Here is a 26,800-nt window from a genome sequence, read left to right as displayed (position 1 = left end):
CCTCGTCCGCTGATCGAACGGTCTGTATTATTGACTTAAGTATTAAAATGTTTCACTCATCGGATGGCGGACGGCTCCGACGTGTCTAGTCTTCCCGATGCCAGGAGATCGGACACATCGGCCGTCGAACGCGTTATTTGTGACTGAGGCATAAGAAACGCATTGCACGACATGTTCATAAAAACATGACAGTAATTTAAAAAAGCGAATATAATATAGCCGACATTTGTTTTAAATATAAATCTACACAATTACGATCTCCTTTGATATCTTTGATTGTTTATTGTTGCTCTCCATTTTAGTCTGCTCACAAATTTTGAACAATGAAATGAGTAGCACCGTTTCTAGCTATCGTTTGGATCGCGCGAAAAAAAGTTTGTTTTTAATTTTATTGTAACAAATGAAATGTGCTGTATCGTGCGTATGGAGTGTTTCCTAATTATTCAAATGTACATGTATGTTGTTAATATGCGGTATATACGAATAAGTAATCAAAAAAGCCCTCCGAAATTTAGTCAAATAATTAGAAAGTAACAGTCCAGCTAACAGCTAGTTGAATGTGAACCATATTAATTATACAGTTTCAAAACATGGTATTGTCATGTTATACATCCATACAAATCGGGACCGATCCTGTTTCAGTTAGTGTCGCCAGACAAAATGCCGCTTTATCAAAAAGAACAATCGATATTGATTATAAGTCAGATTTCGAAAGTTCATTTCTTTGAACAGGTGAGAGTAACAATAAGTGGACACATGTATATAGAACCGTTGTATAACATGCATGGATAACAAATCGTTTCGTATTGAAAGCTGTACCTGGGCTGGTGAACACGATAATACACCGTATTTATTCAAGGCCTTACCTGGGCATGTGGACTCCCATTACTCTACATAAACTACTTAACTTAAACCTAAATAATAAGGATATTGTTTTCAATTCAGATTCATTCTGCCAGTTTATTTCTCCGCATAATATCAGTCAAAAGTGAGTAAGAATAAATTAATTTACGACAAATTTCATACGTACACTTTACATGATGTTGTTATTAATGTCACTAGCAAGTATGATAATAACAACATTGAGAGAACAAATTAAATGCATAGTGTATTAGAGCGATACGTTATAGGTGAAAGAAACCATAATTCCATTGACAATCGAAATCACGCCGATAAATCAATGCTTATTTGTTAACACATTACTGTCTCAAACAGTGTGCATATATGTTTCACCACTTCACAAAATTACCATTTATTCAAAATTAACACTTACTTTTTAAAAGCATTAAATGTTATTGTGTGCTGACAAAATATTGGCAAAGATAAAGCAGTGATGCATTTATGATATTGTATAATTCAGAAAAAGGCTATATTGAATATTTGTTTAGTCGGCAGAGTGTCCCTTCGACCATTTGGTAAAATCGATATTTCTGTTCATATCACAGATAGCGGAAGGGTCTGTTCAAAATTAAACGGAATGGATTCCACGGCTTTTCGGTCTATCAAGGTAAGTTACTGTTAAATCTTTTTTGGAAGTTATTGAATAACAACAGCAATATTCTGTCTATGTCAACAAGCGTTAAATTGAAAAAAACCTGTCAAAAACAGCTTAAACTATTTTAAGTTCTACTACTTCTAAGCAGTCCATTTTTCATGGTAATCAAATAATGTTTAATCACGTATTTTTTACCATATCCTAGAATATTCTTGATAAGAAGATCATTGGATAAACTGTAAATGTAACCCGCTTTATTCAAATAAAAGATTCTTTCAGACTCTGATACATATAATGTTCATATATTTAAGAGGATGTGTATTACCAGCACGTAGAATGTAGTATTTGTATTTGTATCTATTTGCTTTTGTAAGATGAAAATACATTAATATGTTTTAGTAAATTTCTTTTTAAACATGAATTTGTTAACATTATCGTATATCAATACCAATATGTTCTTAAAAAATAATCGAGTTTTATATATCATATTTGAACCTATATAAGTCACTCCGTTGTTGCCTGTACATATTGAATCTAATTAAATAAATTTATAACGTTATACCAAACATCTTATACCTTCTAAATACATAAATTCCAAGTATACGCTTGAATCTACTCCGTACCTTTAATGCAAAAATACAAGGGAATATGTGAGCATTTCCAGTAACATTAATTAAATTAAAATGTCCAAATTTGCATAATTCGCATAATGGTTTTGAATTTTAAAACCAAAGAGCCTCCTATAATTATGATTATGAAAGAGATACGGAATTGTAATAAAGATAAATTAAAATTGCAGGCTGCTGTATTATGCACATTTAGTGACTGAATTCATTTTTTATTTCGTAACAGTATGTAGCGAGATCAGACAGAAACGCCGAGACTTTTACAAAGAGCAGGATAGGCTGTATAATACATGGAACAATGGATTGCCGTCATTCATCACGGCGGGCAGCAAGGCGGAGGGATTGACATGTTTATGAGAGAGCGATACTGACGCAATATATGTGTTACCAAATGCTGTGTGTTTGGAAAACAGTTGTGACCAAAACAATATCCCTTATCACATCACTATATTCGAAATGAATTTCAAAATGACAACTGCGGGATATTGTATAGTACTACTTGGAAGACTTGCACCTGCAGCCTCTTCTGCTATTCCCTATTCCTTATGTGCAAATGAATGTGGCAACACTTAATTAAGCAGTGCCCTATTTGTAGAACATTTCAGAAACTTTCCGCTAGAATTCAGTACGGTCAGCCATCCACAAGCTGGTCCATCGTTGCCATGGTCTATTGGTCCTCTTAAACATGATAGGGTACACGCCATTCGCTGTCACTGTCCAAACATGTTGCAGGCATGGGCCAATCGAACTCGTCACTGGCCACCATCAGATATTGTAGAGAAAGTGGTTGCGATGGGAGCTTTTGTTACTCCGATTGGCTTTAAAGGCAGCAAACACATCCATGTGGAATGGAGGATTTGCTTTAATACTGGAGAAACGGAACTTGTTAATAATCTTAACGACACTCAAATCAAATTATATATGTTGCTTAAACTGATCGCTAAGGATATACTGAAACCGAAGATGAAAGAAATCACATCGTACACAATGAAGAATATCGTGTTATGGCTTGCGGAGAACAACAAATCCTCTTTGTTCCATTCCGAAAGTTTATTTCATTGGCTCCATGAGGGACTTGATATATTGCGAACCGCTATATCCACAAGGCAACTGCCTTACTATATGATACCTGAGAGAAATCTTATGGCAACATCTGAAATGAGCAATGAGCAGAAGCTTCTGTGGGGGAGGAATATTAAGGACATAATTGAGGAATGTCCGCGAATATTACTTAGGTTAGATAAATTCCGCAAGGCAGTTATTGGGTACCCGGAACCACTTCTGTGGTACAGCAAGATGAGGACTGAACTGGAGATGTAGCAGTTGAAGTTATTCAACAGACTGCTTCAATGCGAGGTCACGTACTCAATGGTTTTTGAGGATGACACTATCGTGCAGACATGCATTAAACGTACTAATGAGATATTACAAGAGGTTGCGTGGCGTATGGTTCTTGATGGCAGTTCGTTTGATTATGTAAAAGTATTAAAGATGATGCTAAGCTAAGGACGTATTTAAAATGTATCGATAGCACAGTTTAATATGTACACATTTTTTTGTGTGTGAACATAATGACTCAGTTTTATGCGAGATCAAGAATAGGGAGTTTTAATTGAATCATATTTTCAGAAAGTTTATATAGATACATCCAAGTCCCTTGCTTTTTTAAATCAGAGTTTGGTGACAATGGCTGATTATTTGTAACGATGTTTTAATATAATTCGAGGGAAAAGACTTTGACTATTTAACTATGGTAAAAAAAATATGTTTACATATGAATAATCAAACAAATAATATCAGTGCTACTTTTTTAACTTGTTGGTCCCTTTTAACTATTTAATAGTTTGTTACTTACATGTAGAAATACAAATTTTCTTTAGTGTGGAATCAGCAATATAAAGCCAACGTTAAAAGGTTATCTGATATAAGCACGAATACTGATTGCTATTCAAGAATGGGTGTGAATGCTTTCACTTATAAAGCTTATATTGGATGGTTTTTTTACATAGATTGTATCATTCATATGGAATAATGCTTTCCTAACTATTACAACGTTAATGACATGTCAAGGACCCACAAACAAGCTGGAAATTCGTAAGTTATTCGACAAAACTTATATACAATTTGATAAACAAGGAGGTAAAGGTCCTCGATGGCCCCAAAGTACTGCGTTAATAATACAGATACAAGTGGCTTTTAGAGCGGAGAGACATGTTTTCTAAGATGTGTCTGGTGAAATAGTGTTTGGACTCACTTGACACATAGTTGGCCTAGATTAAAAAAAGATAAACATAACAAAAAGTCGAATATCTTTACCTAGTTTGTTGATTAGTAATAAAAATAATTAACTTATATTCATCAATATTGAGTAATAAATGTGGCTTTTAGAGTGATAACAGCGGTTTGAATACGATTTTATTTGGTGAATTAGGTTTTGAATGCACGTGATCCGTAGTATTTTTTGATATAGAAATTCTCCATTATAAACATTCAGAGTTTTAAAATTGAGTCATAAATGTGGCTTATAGTTCTGTTAAAATATTTGTTCGATGATTTTTGATGGTTACCTAACGTTTATTTGCCGAATAATACGCTTGAAAAGCTATTGTCAATATAAACAATCTGACCAAGTTTCATCTAGATCGGATGCAACATGTGGCACCTTAAACTTTTTTGTTTTTGACACTCGCCTGGTATTGACTGAAAACTATTATAAGGTGCATTGAATTAGAGAGTTTTGTGCTCAGAAAGGCTGACATTTTAAGTAATAATGGACTAATTGCTTTAACAGAAATGAATATTTAGTCTTTAGCTGCAGCAATAAAACGGTGTGATCCAGGGGAGAGAATCGTTTGCAAAAATCGCTGATATATGCAGTCACAGTTAGTTCCCTTAAAATGACAGCGGTATCTGATATGCATATTGTTATGTTCAAAACATACGTAATTAATACAAAATCATATACAAGTAAATTATGAGCGGTTGGTGAATAAAAGACATAATCATATTAAAACACTTTATCAGATCAATGCTATTTACTACATATATAGATAATGTAACGTTGAACAATAATTATGTTACTCAACATACATGACAACGTCTCCTATGAAGGCGCATGTGTTATAACCTCACTATATAAAACAAAAAGTGCTATTAATCATTTGAGAGCAATTATTTAGTCCCCATCTATATAGTTTTTGTTTTGTGTTGTTTACAAATCAAACAATGAACGATTATTAGTCGTGGTGCGAACAAAATAACACCACGTGAGAGAGGTAGCCACTGTATTTAAATTTTAGTAGACACGATTTACTACTTATAAGCAGCGGTTTAAACATATGATACAGACTCAAACATTATCAGGATGGCAATCGTCATATCAATTATAATGATAATGTTTTTGTACTGCTCAACGCGCATGTTCTGGACCGCATTTGGTAGTGGAAATAGTTACGCTAAAATAATAATTATACAGTTAGTTCGCATTTATAGACAAATTGACAAGAATCAAGATATAATAATTGTTTAAATCAACGGATATTGTTCTATACAATCGAGGACCCTAACGATGACGAAGCGACTTTAAGCTACATGATTAGCGTTTGTCGATTTAAAAATTTCATATTGGTTAATGCATAATGCTGGTTGGGGTTCCGAAGCTCAAAGATGAGACCAAGGGGATATTTGTTGAAAGTAACCACCGACGCATTAAAATGACAATGAGGTTTTATGTCATATATATATATATATATATATCTAACCCGCTACCTTCATCGTCTATGTATATTCCCATTTTAGTTGTGCAGCATTGCATATAAAGTAAGTATCGCTAAATGAGATAACGGATGTAAACAAGACGGCGTGATATAATACAGAGTCGCAATTTGTTGTTGATAAAGGAGACTAACGGGTTATATGTAAGATACATGTGTTTTTCGTCGTCTAACTGACCGCTAACACTGTGATGCAAGGAAGTAAATTGATATTAATTGACTGACCCTGTATCACTCCGTGCGAGGTATATAAGAAGTCGACTAACTAATGGTCCGTAGACAAAAAACAATCAGAGTGCTTTTTCCAGGCTTCCGAACACCGTTTCCGCAAAGCATATCCACCAATTACATGTGTACATCAAATCAATCCATTATTTTGCATTCATTGATTTCTACCAAATCATTGTGTCGTGGTGTCAAATTAAGTCAAACTGACGCCATTGGCAAGAGGTATCTGGTGTTGACTGCGCACACCGGAAGTCCTTACAGCTAGATTGCATGCCATTTTGATAATGAGCACTTATGGTAGCGTTCATGATGTATATACTATTTTCTATGTTATAACTGAGGAAAATAACAGCATGTGTTTCTCTCAAGTTTTATATCGATGTAGAGCCACAATGTTTTAGTCCACGTATCATGCTTATAAAGTCATTCCATATATGCATTAATGTTAAGGTTAATAGTTTAAGTAAAAAATAAGATTTGTTCGGGCTGTTTTTCTCAAGTGGAGTTGATAAAATAACAATGTTGATATATCGTACACGGTGCCGAATATGCGACATTCGAAGCATCAATTGTTGTTGAGAGTTTAAGGTAATATGTTCGGCTTGTAATATGTTAATACAAAAAATTATCGCATTATTGACCGAGTTCAAATGTGTCAGTCAAGCTCGGCGCAACTTTAACGAATATGGTCGATGAGAATTGTAACGCTTACCCCCATAGTGATTTTTTTTAACTTAGTGTGTGTGCCGAGATTTTGCGTTTTGGATTCCATAAACTAATGAAGCTTATATACATACATAGGTATTGATTAATTGCATGAGACACAATGGCTGACATGAGCTTTTCCAAACGCAAATAAATGAGTTAAGTATTCAAACATTTCATCTGTATGTGAAGCGTTCATGTTGTACATACCCGGAAATTCATTCGTGTCCATAATGGTAATCTTTATATAGTTGTTTTGTGTATGTTACTTTAATGGATCGAACTAAAGCATTCTGTCAATGCCGTATGTGATAAATATGGTATTTAAAGCCATATTGCCTATACTCCTGAATCGTTCAATGGTGACATGAATATTAGTTATATAATGCTTAATTTTAAAGCCTTTTTTTATCACATTCGAAATGCACTTGATACTCGTTTAGTTTCATTTAATCGTGTCTCAGCTATACATTTTTTTGTTACAACAATGGAGTATATAAATGATATAAATTACATTTAAATGCATTACATTTTATTGATTTAAAATGTGACTAGTTATGCTATTAGGAGACGTTTTATTAACATTTACCGCTTTGTGGAGATGACCTTAGATTAAATCATGTATGTGTGCTTATTTTGTAAGATTGTGTTTTGTCAAATACATGTGCTATGTGTCTTAAAGTTTGACAATATGTTAATTTCCGTTTCTAAAGACGATATGCTATAATACCGGTTAAACTGGACCAGATGAAGTTGCACTTTGTGGGCAGTTGACTTTCATGTATATGTGTATCAAATTGGAAACTGGCTTTGGCATACACAAAGATTGATTTAGAGGTCACCATACCTATTATATTAATATATTTTTACCTTATAGTATTTTTATTTATGTTGGTTTGTATATAATTTCAACATTCTTCGTGTAATTTCTAAATAACACACCTCATAAAATCATCCTATAGATGTGTCCCATTTTGCTTTGGCAGGAGATACACAAGACAACACACAAAAGCATTCTCGACAACTGATCGCGGGTCGATTTTAAAATTATGCTTGTCGAACAGAGTCATGCGCAGCCGTGGATACACGCATTTATCGTTACTCATCAAGCGGTTCGGCTGCCCTCGATCCATTACTGCTTCATTCATCATTGAACTTATACATTCGGGTAAACCATTTCAGACTTAAAGGCAATGCATAAGTGTTTTCAAGTACATGTACGATGTCTATTGACTGTAAATTCATACAACGATTTATGTTTTGATGAAAAACACAAAGTATCATTCCAAATTATATCATTACCTCTCCTGCTAATTTGTTTTCAGCAAACAATTTAAAGCAATGGGCGTAGATGTCGTAATACTACATGTGCCAATTGTATCATGTGATAATAAAGTTGGCAAACTTTTTCAACTAGGTTTGATCATTAATCAAATACATTATTAAACTTATAAACACACATCCTGAATTATCATTTTCTTTAGCAAAAAGTATCTAGTATATGTTGAATGATTTAATGATAATATTTATTACATACTTCATTGTTGTGTTGCTTTATCGTTGAATATTGATTGGTTGATATTAACTGGCCACCTTTTCCATTCTTGCTGACCTGAAAACAACAACTAACCGATTAAGAAATTAGAACTTCGTGCGTGAATAGAAAAAATGATGTCAACATAAAATGTCGCTTGGCACGACCAATGCGCTATGCTGTACCAATTACTTTTAATATCTGCAAAATAACGTTTGTGGTCATAGTTGATCATTTTATTTTATGCAACCTGACAATTAATCAACCTAAATAGTAGATTCGCTCAAGTTCGTTTTTTTGTATCATTTTCAATTTTATCATTTAATTTCAAAGTGGATTAATGCATTATTTCGTTATGATTTGAAGTCGTCGTACACCCACAAATGTATTGTTCACTGTTAAACTGATCTTTTTCACTAAATAAATAGTTTTTCGCTTTAAATCAATTAGTTATAATATGCATGTAATCATGAATGATATAAGTATGTGGTCAACAGTATCGTAGAACGTATAACTACTGAATCAAAAAAGGAATACGTATCAATTTGTCTATTGTGGCACAGACTTTTGAGCTAACGGCATAGATGATGCTCGCATACATACAAACTCGCACGCAGTTACGCAAGAACATACATATGTGTATATGTAAACGTGAACTAAATATGTAAACTATTTAGCTGAAATTGTTAATACCGTTTGCCTGAACAGTGTTATTTCATAGAACGTTTCAATTCAAACTTTGCATAGCAAAATAAAAACATTATATTTGCCCCTGCGCAATAAAAACAAACAATAACAAGCGGGATGACTAACAATACTTTGGATACTGTATGATGATTGTGTTCTGCATATCGCGCATATAAAACATAGCATTATGTGAATAAATAGATTAATACATAACGCAGAATTCACACAGCAAAAAGGAAACTGATTCCAAAATACTGACAACACAGTCGTTCTTAACATCAATATATGAAGTGTATTTAAATGCTCCACAGAAATCAAAATTACTTAAAGACAATTATGGTATACATCCTCAGATAGACGTTTGGGCAAACGTCTACGCTACTACGCTACACGCAAGAAGAGGGACCAACGGACGCACGTACGAATTCAGCATAGTCTACACAGCTCCCTTCGGAAGTATTAACAGTTAAAAGATTCAGTAATCATAAATAGATACGCATATGTATAACGTTGCAGTGCATATTTTGTATTAAACATAACAACAACACACACTTACCAATAACTATGAATGACTCTAGTTAAAATCCAATAAGTCAACGAGGTAAACATTTTAACGTTCATCCCCCAGCAGTTGACTAAGACTAGCTAACAGTGCCGGCACGGTATCATGGTGGAGATAACATGTGTTAAAACGAGGTGCGTGAAGTTGGCTCGCCGTTCGACGTTCGACATAAGCACACCATTCAAATTACCGCTTGTCGAGCAGGCTCGGAATTCCAGCTCGACATTTAGTTCGACATTCGGATATAGTGTTGTATGTTTATTTTCGAATGTTAAGCTGGCTCGGCATTCCAGCTCAACATTCAGTTCGACATTCGGAAATAATGTTGTACAATTATTTTTGTTAAAACAAGGTATGTGGTGGTATTCTGCCTTGTAACAAGTAACTGTAATACAAGTTATACACACAGTTTTTGCTTTTCTTTTGATGCAATCTATCAGCAGGTATAGTTGTATTGAAAACGGATCAAATTAATACATAAGTATAATTGAAACACTTTTCGGGAAAGAAATTGCAAATATGGATGATACATACAAATGGTTAAACAAACATTACTGACCGACTCATTTTTTGACATAGTTATGTACACAGTTATATTGTACAAGATACCGTATTTGTGATTTAGATTAAACATGGCAAATACATATAGAATACAATTAAATAACAAAAACAACTAAATACGCATATACTAAGTTGTTGCAATAGTTAGCTTGTAAAAATATTATATAAACATAACAGACATTTCGAGGCACGTTAACATAATTAATATATAGGTTGTACTAAATTGATAACAAATCTTTTATTAAGTAATAACTATGGTAAGGTTTGTAATTGCAATTCTGTACCATGCGAGCCATCCTCTTGAATCCAATACTGTGACAATTTATGTGACAATTAATTAACGATAATGGATGTGTATCTGACAGTTCTAGGTAAACCTATGTTTACACTTTTACTCAGAACAGTATTAATTTAGCATTTAACCTACAATTTAGATCGCGCTATTAAAGAGCGCTTTACATAAATATAGTATACCACTGTAACAACAAATTCGTGTAATACTTAATGCCTGAATTACCTAAAAGTTTGTCATTTGCATTTTTGTTTAAAACCAATGAGAGTGTCAAAAAAGTGTAAGTTTTTTTTAATATATATGTTTTGTATCCATGTAACCAAATGTGTAAAAGCGACACACAACTGTTCATGTCACGAAACTATTATCAAATAAGGGAATATGCGATTCAACTTCGTCGAGAAGATATGAAGTACATTATTATTTTTTAATACACCATATTTGTCTGTTGAAGATATACAGATTTGCTCATTCACATAAATCCGTGTATAAGAAAAGATAACTGATTCATACCAAAACAAAATACACATTTGTATGAAAACACTTGAAATACTCGGTGAAAATGGTTAAAGTGAGATATTATTTAATATGCAGATTTACATACACCATGTAACTAAATTTTATGTGAGACGTATCTTTTTATTTAAAAATAATATTTTCCCTTTACGATAACAACCATCCTAATGGTAAGGGACACTTGTAACCACGATGTCATGTTAAAGTATACTTATCTATTTACATACTGAATTATATTCATGGTTTCCTAACACAACCGGAAACGAGGTCGGTCCGTTTTATTAGGGTCTGTTTGGGATGCCCCAATTTTACGTGTTATAATCTTAATGTTGCAATTAAGGGTACACTAAACAGTATTAGTTAACTGTTTGTTTAACTTAATTGCAGAACTAAAATACATGTATGATTATGAACACGTGCTTAAAATAATTTAATAGTACCAAAATAAATATTTTAAATCTAAATAATATGAAATCAAATACAAATAACAACAGACAGATTTGAACATATTCATTCACCAGTTCCTTTACTTTTCAAACTCCACCTTCCCATGCTAAATGGAAAATGCTTTTCCATTCCATTGATATTGCGATTGAACTATCGAATTGTAAATCATTGTTTTTTGTGTGTTTTTTTTCGTACCGAGACTCAGATCAGACTGCATTGAGCTTACTTAATCCTAAGATTGTCTAGCAATTGAGCCATGTGTACATGAGTATCGACACTTACATTAATAAGTAACTTTTGAGTTTCGTTTGAGTCTGACTCTAAGACTAATACGTAGTATGGTTATTGCAGGATTTAAACATTATCACAATATTGCACGTTCATGACATGTTAAGGGCCCGAAAGCAAGCTGGAAATATGTTTGTTTAGCGAGATATCCGTATAACAGCTCCGCTAAGAAAAAACACAGCGAGTAAAGTACACATATAAAGCGAAGTTAAATACGAAATAAAGGCGTATAACTCACTCTCTCACTGAAATAGTGAGATTCATTTAAAAATTAAACAAAAGTACTTAAGGGTGCACAACGGTTCAAACTACCTGTCTCGGCATGGACGTCGCCATCGTCAGTCGTAACAATCTTATAGTACACAGTAACATATCATATGGAGTTAAAGTAATCATTCATTGATAAGTAGTGCATATGTTCTCTAACGTAATACATAACAGTTTTTGAAAAGACTCGCATTTTTACAAACCTTTATGTTTGGCAATCGGCTTTTATACTGTACTGTATGGAAAACTAATTAAAATAATTCGTCTTGATTACTATGCCTATAATAATAGTTTTCATATAGCAGCAAAGTTAAAAATGAGACCTGTCAGTTTTATATCTGTATAAAGATACATTTATATTGTAGATCAATAAAACAAATGTGGGTAATTGATCATGTAACAAATGCCATAGTTTGCTAATAATATTTGGTAGCTTAGTATATGTTGTATATAAAATGTCAAAAAAATCAATTATACCAGTCTATTTAACATCTGTATAAATTTTCTAGAATTTCACTTTTTCATATTTCAATTACATACCTTTAAGCAGGGAAATAATACAAACTAAAAATAAGACTTTATTTTTGTATCAGACCAATTTGCGGTATGCCTCTTTGATTTAATGGCAGGTTATTGTAATGACACAGTTAACACAAGATGAATGTGCTAAATACATAATGAATAGTGCACGTAGAATGACTTATAAGGCAATCAGCTAATGTATTTAAGAAAAGACAAGCCGGTAATAATTCGCATTTTTTTTTATGACAATTTTTTCTGAAACTTCATAATGCTTATACATTGAATTGCTAGGATATCGGGTTTTGCCAGTATTTGTTAACATTATGGACACACAAAACCTACCATACATGTAATCTTATTATAGATCTTCGATCTGGTTGTAAATATTCAGCTAATTAGATCACATAACATTTTTGAAAATTAAACCAGTCGATCGTAAACTGAAAGGATGCTAAAATTAAACGGCGATACAAGCTTGAAGTTTAATACCACAACAAAACGTAATAAGTAAAACAATTATTAGAAAGACGATGTGTTCGTCTAAATATCTTATTGGCGTAACGATTTCCAAGAAACATGTTTTTGTAAAGTATTGCCAGTGACTGATTTAATAAACAAATAAAGCTTATACATTTTAATATATCCCGCAATCGACCTAATTGCACATGTGTGTGTTTGAGTTCGTAAGGTACCGGCGACATATTTTCACAACACTTAATCTGAAGTATACAGAACTATACTTTTACATTAGTAGCATACATAACAATACACAATAATCAGTGAATATTATGACAAATTAACTTAACATAACGTTTATTCGGCATTAAATAGGATATTGCAAATGTATAGCTTATACACAGTATGTGTTTGAGATAGCAAAGACATGGTACATGTATTTGAGTAGTACAACACAAGAAAATGATGTATACAAATAGTGGGTAAAAAAAAAAGACAAGTCAAAATCATTCAAAGAATAGAATCAATAAGTCATTTACATAATGAATATATAATTTCGGTGGTATATTTCATTTACAAAAAAGAGAAAGTTCTCATTGTGTAAATGATCGATTATATTTTCAATGCTGGATACAATTAAAATTTAAAAAAAAATCAATTACACAGACGTAGTTATTAAGTAACATTATTACGTAATGCTTATGTTAAATTACAAAAAATAATGAGTAGATTTATTTAATCATTAACATTAAACATATGTTTGCTGTCTCGTATTTAAATTGAATATTCTAATTGATAATAAAAACAAAACGAATACCTTTAGAATATTCTAATTGATAATGATAACAATGCAATTACATTTTCAAATTTTGAAAATAATACAAAGAAGTGATCTTCTTCATTACAAATAGTCAACATAATATAAAATAATCGCACAAGTTGATCACTTTTACTCTATCCAATACAGTCATTCGATCTCCTAAATATTTTAAACAGTAGGCAAACATAAATAATAATCATAGTTAATACGATTCACTTATTATTGTATCTGTTTTAATAGACATACAAAAATGGAGGCGTTAACAGCATATATTTTATACTACGTTACATTTTACCTTAGTTTGAGAGAAAAATAAACATATTTTGATAGGTTATTAAGTTCCTTTGTTGATTTTGATGACATTATAATTTCGTATTTGTTCAATGTTGGCCAATTACGAAAGCATGGTTTTAGGTATTGTTGTCTAATTTCTTTATATAGGGGGCATACTAATAAAAAGTGAAATTCGCTTTCTATAGCAATCATATTGAAGTAAATACACTTCCTATTTTCTTTTGGTATGTTTTCATGACGACCTTTTTCTATGGCTAGATTATGTGCAGAGATTCTGAATTGTGTAAGCGATATTCTAATTTTTTTTGTTATTAATGCATTTTAAATATTTTTCCGTTTCAAAGTCATAATTGAAATATCGGTATGCTGACAGTTAATTTGAGTTGTTTATATTTTAGAACCAAGTCTGTATATATATATATATCCAAAATTCGATTTGTTATTATGTTTAGCTCGTATTCGTTTGGGGTATTCGTATGTTGTTGAGTCCATATGATAGCTAATCCAATGTGTTCGAGTAGTTCTTTAATCTGATAAGCCCAGTTCTTGCCGGTATATGTATTATTACGTTCAGAATCGCTCTTAAGCAAATTATAAATAGATTTTGTAAGTATGTTGTTGTTCGGAGCAATGATTTTTACCCAGTATTTAACTTATGTCAATTGGTGTTTTACATACATTGGATATCTGCCTAGTTCCCCGTAAAGTCCTTCTAGGTGTGTGGATTTTCTGTCTTTAAGTATCTTACGAAGAAATTTACAATGAATGCGTTCGATATCTTTTCCTTCATGAAAGCCCCATGTTTCGGCTGCGTAATTTAATTTGGACCCATCTAGATTGTCAATCAGTCTACACTTTTCGTTTATAGTTAATTCCAGTTGATTAAATACTGTAAACAAATTGTGTTATGCGAATTGTGAATTTTGAGCGATATGTTTTTGCGTACGGTTCCAGTCTCCGTTTTTGTAAAGATTTACCCCTTAATATTTAAATGAATCGACAATATCTAATATTGTGTTATTTAATGTAAAATCATATCGTGTATGTCTACCTTTCTCAAAAATCATTATTTTTGTCTTTTTTGTATTAACTGTAAGTTTCCACTCGTTGCAGTAATTTTCCAAATTTTTAAATAGCGATTGTAGTGCGTTAGGCGAATGAGCGAATTTGGATATTTTTCTATATTCTAGTTAATTCCCTTTAATAACAAATGTAATGTCAAAACGTTAAATTCTGCCTTACAAAAAATATGTTTCATGTAAACAGCAAAACAGCGTACAATAAATACATGTATATGCGAATACTACGGACAAAAATAAATACTTTTGAACATTGCATACAAGAAACATGCATACCAAATAACATAATGTATATTTCTCTTTCAAAATAAGCCTTTTTCAAAAATGGTGTTTTTGTCTGTTAATGAATATGAAACAAATTTTAAGAAATGAAGAATTAAATTAGTTAAAGCAAATATAGAAGTTCTTATGGTATTGCATAACAAAACAGTAATTGACCAGATACATGCACATATGTCGAGAATAGCATTCAGATGTGTTATGTTTATCACTGTAAAAATATTCATACTGATGTATAACCAACTAAATTCTGTAACTGTTTTTGTATGCCGTGTTTGTTTGGCGTTACTTGCGTTACCGCTGGGTCCATGTTTAATTAACTTCATAGTAAAAAAAGGATAGAACAATATTTCCGTTGTGCTATTGCACAACTATTGTTTAACAAAACAATGTTGATCGCTTAACTTGGTTTGTATTATTTTTCTAATGACCAAACATATATACAATAAGACGCATGCGTACTGAAGAAGTTAGCTACACCAAACGATTACTCAAACTGTTATGATGTGGTTTGTCCAGTAGTTTCCATCGTAGGTGCCGTTGAAAAACGACATCTGCAATGTTCGTATGATGGACATTGTATTGACATTTTATTAAAATGCTATATACTACACTACTATAACTAAACACTTTTCAACCACAAGTACAATAAAAATGTACTTTACAGTATTGAAACATGTATTGATATTATTATTTAAATCCATTTATCAAAACAATTAAAAGTATAAGCAAACAACAGTTTCTTAAACGTAACGAAACGTATGGACAAAATACAAGGACATTATTTTATTATAAACTACTTTTAAACGAATGCCTGATGAGTAATGCTAGCTTTATTGTTTTGAGATGCATACAATTAACAAACAATACGGTGTCAATACAAAACGTTTTTTACAGTCATAAACGTAAAATGCATTATATGTGTACATGAAATTGCATGTTCAAGTACCAAGTTAAGGAAATACATCAATGAAGTTGGTGTAAATTTCTTATAAATAGCGTAAGGAACATGGCATTTACTAAAACCACACAACATACATACGTAGGTTCTGGAAGATTGGGTTCTGGAAGCATTCGAATTCGTCCTGTAAACAAACACAACTACTATAATATGCAATGCAACGATTTAGGCGAATCCGTATTGTTGTAGAAGGCACGTAAATTGTAACCAGTACACATAATGTTTATAGTTGCGTATTAAAAAAGTAGCTCACTCTTTCTATAGCATTTGTGCTTTTGAATTGAAATTAACCGATAAACTTTAACCTAAAAAAACATTACTTTCCATTAACTTTTTGACTTAAAAAGTGTATTTTGTTTTCCAGTATTTTTAGTGTTTCGTTCTTTTATCAGATTCTTAAAACATATATAATATAATTCCAAAAGTAGCCATGTGTGAGCGCCATCCATAACAACGTACATTGACGAAAACTTTAGTACCAATTTACCTTAGCAATAAATTACAAAACAGGGAAACTCGTATAAATCTGGAGAAACCGGTACTCAATTTCTATAACGCATTATAGTTTAGAAAAAATATATGGTCTTACCTGATGCATTTACGTTCGCTGCTGTACAATTGAAGTCTACGACGCTTTCCACGACATTGACACCAATGATTGCTGTGAAACATAAAAAAAAAATACAACTCCTTTCATAATTTAATATTTTTTAACGAACACTTATGTTGGAGACTAGACCTCCATAAGTGCAATGTTGTTTTCGTTAACTGACTATGAATGTTTAAAGTATTTGCTTATTTGACTAGTATCGAATTAAGATATACATCCTACGCAAGGTAATACAAACCAGATAATGAGAATGTGCATACTAGTGCAATTTTGATGATTAAACACTCGATTATTTTACATTCAAAAATCGAATATTTCTTATAATATTGATAGGTGTACATGTACAGCACATGTTTTGTTGACCTGTTCGAAGCAATTGTAATCACAGAGTTACAACATTTGACGTTAAAATGTTATTTTTTGTATGAAATGAGTGACTTCTCGTATGCACATAGTGTCGAGAAACGACACATATCAATGTTTGAACCGAACACAATCAGGCGAGAAATTCTTATTTACCCACGCTAGTCTCTCATTAGAGAAAGTGTCCTATTGCTTGTTCAATACAGTACGATACAAACAACACAGCAAGAAAAATATTGTAATATTAATACATTGATTGCTATTTAAGCTCTCACTGCAAATGTATTACCTATCTTGAATATATGCTGTATTGAGTAAGGATGTAATGATTAAATAACCAATCAATAGACACGTATTATTTAGTGCAGCCGATCTAGATACTCTAGATCGAAACGACTTAATCGGACTTAAAACGCGCGTTTGCATCAAATTTGCCAAGAATTATAACTGACGCTATATGACGTTATTGTAAAACGATGGATGAAACATTACGTTAACCAATAATGATTTGAAGAGTACAGTGTATATCGCAAGGAAATCAACATTATATATATTTCGCGTTTTCATGAAGAAAGTATCCTTCTGTTACTTATTTATTTCTATGAGAAAGGCCAAGTTTGTTCAATTCTTAAATTAATGAACCGCCTCTCTATTCTCAAACCTATACCAACATGATTACTAAAAGCATTACATTTAATAGGTATTCGTTATTTGAGATTAATCGATTTTATTATTCAAGTAATATATATTGTTCAAATATCTATTTTAAACACATACTCAAGATATCACTGGTCTTTTAAAGCTATGAATTAATCTTTTTGTGTATGTCTGTTTCTTGAAAATTACGATTTATGACATCTCCATCTTCTCACCTACAACACATAAATGCCCTCACCATCTATCCATTTAATCAAGCCCTTAAATGATTTATTTTTCCTTATCGTTTATAAAACCCAACAATGTCATCAAACGCATAAAGCCATGCGCGCATGCATATACGATCTAATACTGTACTTCACATATGTTCTCGGATTATAATTATTGAAATCTTGTTCATGCGTCATTTCATTATATAAGCAGACACTATTTTCTTCATATTGTGTTTATACCTGCTGTTGATGAGTTGGCCTGGTTCTTCTCATCAATCCCATTGGTACGCTTTCTATCATCACCTGAGAAATTTAAATTTATTCACAGTTATAATTGATTTGCCAACTAACAGTATAGTTCAGGTTGTTATAATTTATTCTACCACGACACGTTATTTGTTTTCTATATACAGAGAAGAAAAACAACCGTGAGTTATTATCCCCATATACCAACGGAGATAAGTATTACGGCACTTTGCTTGTCCGCGCACTGTTTATGAATGAAGGCGACGTCATTTGATTGTCATTGTTGTGGTGACATCACGTTTTCGCGGAAAAGTGGTGGACGTTCGGTTTATATAATTCTCATTTATAACCTTTAAATAGCGGATAACTTATTAACGAAATCGTGTTAGAATCGAAATAATCGACGTGTAAGCGTTGGCTATTGCGGTAATAACTAACGGCATGTCGTTCCGATGCTAGTTATCAAACCAATCGGGCTACGCCCTCGTGGTTTAATTCCTACGCATTGGAACTCCATACCGTTGGTTATTACCGAAATAACCACCGGGTAAGCGTCGATTATTTCTTAAATATACAACCTGCATATTGCAAAATGTTAAAATAAAACACAAAACATAAGCACATCCTGCCTTGCAGTAAACATAATCTATATTTAGTTGTAAATATATTTAGTTGTAAATATTAAATTTGAATTCCGACGCAAATAGGAATTGCTGAACAAAATATCTGAAATTAAAACACACAACCAACAATAACTACTTAATTACGTGCTACACTCCCAATAAGAGATTATCCTAAACATACTAATGTAGATCAAACAATATACTGTTAAAACTATATAATGCTAGCAATGATTGTAAGAATATGTTGTACTATTAAATTGATAATTTAAAATGAATGAATGATCAAGAAAACTTCGAATACAGTATGATACCTGGTTTATAGATCCCATACTAGTATGAATCAATGAGTTAAACTATACAACTGCAAGAGAATTGGACATTTTATAAAAGAGGGACAGTTTGTGTTTTGTTCTTCAGTATCTCAAGATTTCAATATGCGTTTCATCTTATACATATTAAAAAAGAAACCAAGTATATAGTATTGCGGGACTTGTTGAATCGTTTCCAGTGCATTTTCTTATTAAAAAAATTTATATTGTCCCAGACAACGTCATTATAGCCCAGTATTGATCTTATAATTACTGTTTAGATAGTTATTAAATGCTTTATATAGAGTGTACGTTTATAAAATCATCGTATTATCTGTATCTATTTGTCCAATCCTTTTTAAAATAAATCAGCCTTGCTTTTCCAGAGGCAATAATACAATCACATTAAACTTGAATTTTTGCAATTACAAAGAAAAAGAGAAGGATGACCTAAGGGTTTCACTTTTTTTTAAATTATGAGGTAATCCGGTTTCGTATTGCTACATAATTGATGTACATTGTATATATCTTGTCCGCAATAATGCATGCCCTGTGTTAACGGCATTGTGGCCAGAGATTTATTGGTTTGTTGACAGAATATGAACGCTTGCAAATGGGTTCAGTCCGTTTTAATTATAGATCATGACAATATACATGCTTGATTAGCAGTTTCCCCCGGGAGTCATCTAACGCTTTTAACAGTGAATGCCATTGTTTAGGGTATCTATGATTAGGCATAGCTGGTAACTTACACCAATATTTTATAAATTTGACAAAATAGGTAACACATAATTGGAGACGCCCGCATTCATTTTACAACTTACACAATTCTTTTGCAAAATATGTTATGTACTACTTCAATTGAGTCAATGTATATTCGTTCCCCCAAATCTATGATCCAAAACATAGAATCGGTTTTAATATAATATCGAACAATATAATTAATTCGTTATTCGCGAACTACCCAAATGGTTTTGTGTAATTGTGAGTAACAATAATAGCGGTTTGTGATTGTGAACTTAGCTTTTCATGTTGAGCGTTCCGAGTTTTGTGTAAACATTCATCTCATTCTTTTATAAATATAGGTAGTATTCATTCTTGCCTTAAAGGCTCCCTATTTATTTATACAAGTACTTCTGTTTTGTTGATTAATGGCAATTCAAGTTAAGGTGCAGCATTCGCCAATAACGTCCGATTGCTGTTGTAATTGTATTGCTGTTTCGGCACAACTGGCCACATCATCGGTGAACATAAGACTTATAATATCATGAATTGCATTAGGTATGAATATGTAAGATCCACCTTTTTTGCGTAGCATCGTATATAATTCATCGATAAACGTTGTAACAATCATCAGGCTTGTTTTATCACGTTGCAAATAGATCTGTCTGAATTTGTGTGTGTTTTTTTATCAGAGAAGATACATACATAAAGCTGGCCAATATACCATTTAAGATAATCCAAGGTCTTAAAAACCCTTCTTTCGTTGTGTAAGAGAAAGGTTGACCTTGTCACATAATCGTTCATAGTTCATGGACGACACATAGTTACTAACAATGTTCATAACTCTTAAATTACCGGTGTGTAGCCTATCATTCGATATCTCGTCATGCGCGCATTGCCAAGATAACGAGATTTGCATTAACTACCATTTTCTCGTGTCACGCATGGGACAAGTCGGTCCCTCCCTATTATGTTGGTTTCTCTGCATAATTTAGGATAAAATATTCAACAACACCATGTATCAGTGTCTAGTCCAATTTAATGTCTAACATACTTAATATGTTCGGTTATACAAATACAGTCTGATAGCTACATGATCGTATCTTTCTCGATCCGTACGCTTCCAAGTCTAAACGCTAACTGAACTATTCCCCTCTAACAATTGCCCCATGAAACTCTGTTATGAATCCCATTGGTCAGTGTTCTATGCGTGTTTATTTCTGATTAGCTGAATTACAACCTAGGACTGGAGAAGTCACTATTCAAGTATGCACACGCTAATCAGCATTGTGATACCAATAAATAATGCAAATACAGCCCAAGGCTTGTGTCAACAGCATCGTAACCCCTTTGTTGTTAAACATACACCAGATCCAAATATTTAATCTTGTTGATATACTTTTCAATATTTCGTACATAAAGAAAACCCAAATATTTCACTTAATTTCCTATCATAATGTGACAACCTTATGTAATCGTACACTTACTTAAACCCGATTACACTATGCGATGCCTTGATGTAAGCTGCGTAAAGATGACGGACACATATCATGTGCCTCTTAAGCGAAACAGGAATACACGTAAATGCTTTTTTTTTATAGATTATCATTTTTTTCCAATGCTGTGTCTTCGATATGAAAGTGCACGTCGCTACGGTCAAGGTTAAAATATTGATAAGTGTTAGTAGTTGATACAAGTTGTAAATGTATAGTTATTAGTTGGAAACTATGTGTAAGTATTGGGTAATTTTTTATAAATTGATTTTAGGATTAAATATATTTGCTAATGCCGATTGTAGCGTGGTTATAGAGTTCGAAAGTCTGAATAGGTAAAGATCAATGAATGTATAAGTATTACATATTGATAATTGTCTAAGTGTTGGAAATGAAAAATATATAATAAATAAGTATATATCAAAGTTTCAGGTAGCTAAAGTTTAACACATGCACTTACGCGCTAGCAAAGGAAACCAGTGAGAAAAGACATAATGTTTTTAAACAGGTTAATTATTCGGTCACAATGACATATATATGTTTATCTTGGCAACCAGTTCGGTTTACTAGGTCAGCGTGTTATGTGTTTACGGTGGTGTAATTGGGGCGTTGGTGTGTGGTGGTTTTTATTAATTGTGAACACTCAGTTGTTGCTAAATTTAAGGAAATAATGCGGAATAATCTGAAATGTTTGTGATTACAAATAACACCAAAACAACGTTAGTTTTGTTGTGGAATTGAGATGTATTGCGTAATATATGAAGATTAATTATATAATTATGAAAGCAAAGTAGGGTTAGGGTAACGTTCGAGATATATGTGATTCAAGTTGGAAACAGCAAGATAAAATTTACAAACAAGGGTGTGTGATTTAAACGTAGCATAGTGAAAGAGGTTTAATGAATATTTACACATATTAAGAGTTGTTAGTGCTAGTGTGTGTGTGTAAGTCAAAGCATTGTTTATATTTATAGTGGATCATATGTGTTAAAACTTTATAATATACATCTGACTTTGTTTTGACACATAAATTGCAATGAATTAGAACCGCGTATATTTTAAATATAATTATATTTAAATAAGCTCGTTTTTTGAAGGTTCGAATAACAAATTTTAATGTAAATTGAGGCATATGCATTACAAAGTACTGGAACTTATTTCAAGGGGTTTGAATAATTACATGTTCACAGTTTGGTGAGTAAATGACCTTCAACCGGTATAGTTCTATACGTTCGAAATGAGCATATTTCTATATGGAAATTGTAATTACTTAATATATAACAGTATAAACAATAGCATTTCATACACTTTCTGTATGATTACAAGAATAAGTAAAATACATAAAGAAGTGAAACATCCTAATAAAGCTAAAGGACATATTATGTGAGTAGAATATGAACATGTCTATACAGGCAATATGTAGAATAATTATATCAAACACTAGTTGCATTTTTGATTGAGACATCCATTAGCAATTGTTGTAAACAAAAAAAAACGTTTATAAGTGTACACGGATTGTTAATGTTTCGATAGAGAAACATTTAGAGTAACTATACATCGAAAAACATAATAATCTTCAGAAATGGATGTAAAGATGTATTGAGCAAGAGCAACACAATAACTGGTTAGGGTCCATATTGAAAGTAAGATAGTGGTTAATGAAGGTCACTGTATTTAAGTAAATTTTAACGCAATTTCATAAAAATTAGCCATTCACTTATTCAACAAATTCATTAAGCTAACATACGAGAAAGTTACTTATTAAGTTATTAATGAATAATATGTTTTTAAAGCACGCATGCACCATTTCAGTATTTAGATCAAATTTAATTTTCATATTGACAAATCACATATTTCATATCATGCACCATCAATATTCATTATACTCACAAGATTGCGTTTTATCCATTATTTTTACAAATATTGTAGCAAAACCCCATTGTTAATAGACACTATCTACGAGCATAGTTCAGAATGCATACATGTAATAAATGGTATAACTTATGTATATTAATTATTTAACGAGCACTAACTGATCATATATTTCCATATAAAAATATTTACAATAGTATTGTTTGGTACTTGATGGTTTAATTATAATTCCATCATGATTTATCGAGGCATCTAGGTATAATTTGTTTTATAATAGTTGAATGAGTACAATTTTTCAGTCCTTTCCTGTAAGCATACACATATGCTCATTCAATGATTATAAAACAATCAAATTAGGTATATTCGTATCTAAATAAAGTTGAAAGGACACTTCTTGCTTAAAACATATTTATAGTCAAAATATTTATTAAGTTGTTCAGTTCATATCTGAAGTAAATGCTACAATTTCCATTTTTATAGCAGCCAAAACGTTCAAATATTGTTTAGAGTTACCTTCGCATACACATGTTATATTTCTTATGGCCACGTTTGTAAATTGATAAATTTGTTGAATTATGTTGTGTGATCGGTTGTTGTGTTTTATAATTCTTATATAATAAAGTGTTCATCATGATTAATATATAAAATTGTGGTATTTATTTCAAAATAAATCATAGTAGATAGTTTACATATTGAAATGTATATTGGTGCGTTTGGATTTGTGTTTGCTCGTTTTCAATGTAATGTTTGACCTAATTAGCTACGTACCTCCGTATTTTACATATCCTCACATTCAGACACGTACCTGAGTCAACATTTGCTATATAGCTGAATCAAGATGTGTGTCGCGGTCATGCCCAGAAAAAATAATGTTTTGATGAGGTTCATTGTAGTGTATTTGCAAAGAGCTACCATATTATTATATATGTTTAGATTACATTCACATAAATTAGAAGGGTTAACCTAATTTAGAAGGTTTTTTACGATAAAGTTTACTATATGATGAGGTATAGGATTTGTATTGAAGAACAACCTTATGTAGTTTGAGTTTAATCAAGTACACTTATCACCATATATTAGTGTATGTGTATCGCTGTAATGAGTCTTAAATAATACAAATCCATATATCAAATTTGATGTGAAAGGGAATGTACAATATACTTATAGAAATGTGTCATTCGTACTGTTGCCTTTCATTTAATAAACAATTACAGTGTATTATTGTAAACGTTCCGTAATATATGCGTAATAATTATTTTGCACTCATAGTTAATAAATCTTAAAAATACAGTTACAAATATAATTGAACTCAATTTATTTTAACGGCTTAACACACCGGAATAGACACATATAAGTATGATTGTGTTTGCTTGACGTTTACTACTTAAAGTACACGCAAAATATTAAACCACCATATCACTTTTCATTGACACATGTGCGAGTTCATAGGCTCGTTGTACAAATGTAGTGTCACAAGAACAAATTATATTCATGCTTTCAATATCATCGAAAGTATTCAAGAATTGCCAGTATATTCGTATTTAACTCGATTTTGAAGGGAAAGTCATTTATTGACCCATCAGTTAATATAAACGATAAGCACTGTTAGTTCTGTTATGCTATTATACGGACATGCTTGCACGTATATAACGCTAAAACGTTCATAGCACCATTATGATCAGTCACAAGCTCATTTGTAAAACAGAAACTAAAAAATATTAATTTCGTTTTTGTAAAACTTGCAAAGTGTATGTTAGAAGAAAACGCGTTTTTTATTTGGGCGAAAATCGCTTTATTTGCTCATACATTCACGCGAACGACAAACATAACCGTTTATGAGAGATAAAAAAAATCAAGAATCAGGAAACAACTTGCCAGACGTGTCGGCCATATTGGTTTGTATTGCAGTGTATCTATTTTCGTACTTCCGGCTTTACAGTCTATTTTTGGCTTGTGCAATGGTCGTACTGTTATTTATATCGTATGAACTTGCAAAACCAATATATGTATTTTAAACGAATATTTTAGTAAAAATCATGCATTTTATTTTTTGAAATATTAAACAAAAGTAATAATGCTTCATTTACGATCTTATGATATCATGTTTGATCAATGTCACTCTTTTATTTCAGTGCCAATTTCGTTCCACATTTTATAAATTATTTTTTTAATAAATGTATATACCCAAGATACCATGATTTTTTGAAAGCAAAATTCCAATATTTTAATTGATCATGATTAAATATCCGCTAATACTTAATAAAGTTCCAATTAGTATATACTGGAAACTGATTAGTATTACTAATGGATTATTTGCCTATCAACAAACTTACTAAATAATTATTTATTAATTTTTCACTTTGGTCAAATAACTTACATTTTTTTAAGACATTACACATACACAAATAAACAAGTCCACTTAAAGCGTTCATGAACAATACATACAAATATATACTACTTACTGGCCGAAAATCGTCATTAACACATTCCTCCCTAGATACCTCATATAAACACTAATTAATTTCATTTCTGCCGTATTTATTTCGTTCTATGAACTATTGTTTAACAATCTTTCTTGTTGACGTCCATGTATTGAAAGTAGGTCCCAACCAATAAATGATCCTTCTTTGAGTACGTTCTCCAATAATGTTTAATCAATATGTGCGATTCTCCTTATCGATCTTATAAGTGCACAGTAAGTTTATACCCGTTTTTAAATATAAATCTTCCAAACTGTTTACCACATAAAATAAGACTTCTAGCGATTGTTAAATTAAGCTTTTACATTATTTTCAAACGGGCATGTTTCAGTAACGTTAGTATAGGACGAATAGAAAGATATAGAACATATTGTCACATAAAAGAAATCGAATAAAAATGATGTTTATGTTATGTTGATGTTTGTTTTTGTTGTTAAATTGCGTACTTCCATAAAAATTGCGACGTGTTAAATACTTGTTGAGAGATTGACAAAATAACAATTCTCTAAATGGTCGTTTCGGCACAAATTTGGAAATAAAATAACACTTCAAACAAGCCATTGCTATTGCTCTCAAAGCAATAATGCATAATTAAAATACTGATTCAATTTTTAGTAATTATCATTGAAAATGGTTGAAGTTATTAAGTATTACAGACCCGCGAAACGACTTGAATGTTTGGAGTGTTGCGTTCGTTAAAATGTGTGATAGCAGTTTTGATCGTGTATATAGATTATTAAAAACATGGCATTTATTTATCTTGATGGCGGTAGGTAAATGCACTAGCTTTCTATTCAATATGTAAAGTGTGCCTTCTATTA

At 31.8% G+C, this 26,800-nt stretch overlaps 1 protein-coding gene and 1 long non-coding RNA gene across 2 annotated transcripts in view; one reads left to right on the top strand and one right to left on the bottom strand.

Annotated features, from left to right (window-relative positions):
• The window catches only part of LOC127866977 (uncharacterized), a 344,898-nt gene that overhangs the window by 227,765 nt on the left and 90,333 nt on the right, over window positions 1-26,800 (top strand). The gene's annotated exons all lie outside the window — the stretch shown is intronic.
• Window positions 13,735-26,120, bottom strand: LOC127866982 (uncharacterized). Its single transcript, XR_008043196.1, has 5 exons — window positions 25,962-26,120; window positions 18,475-18,537; window positions 16,982-17,053; window positions 16,474-16,516; window positions 13,735-15,985 (listed from the first exon to the last, which is right to left on the bottom strand). It is a non-coding gene; the product is annotated as an uncharacterized LOC127866982 (long non-coding RNA).

The sequence above is a fragment of the Dreissena polymorpha genome, chromosome 2 (assembly GCF_020536995.1).
Source record: "Dreissena polymorpha isolate Duluth1 chromosome 2, UMN_Dpol_1.0, whole genome shotgun sequence".
Lineage (NCBI taxonomy): Eukaryota > Metazoa > Mollusca > Bivalvia > Myida > Dreissenidae > Dreissena > Dreissena polymorpha.
Note: the sequence above shows the minus strand (reverse complement) of the source record. Positions and strands in the feature narration are given on the sequence as shown.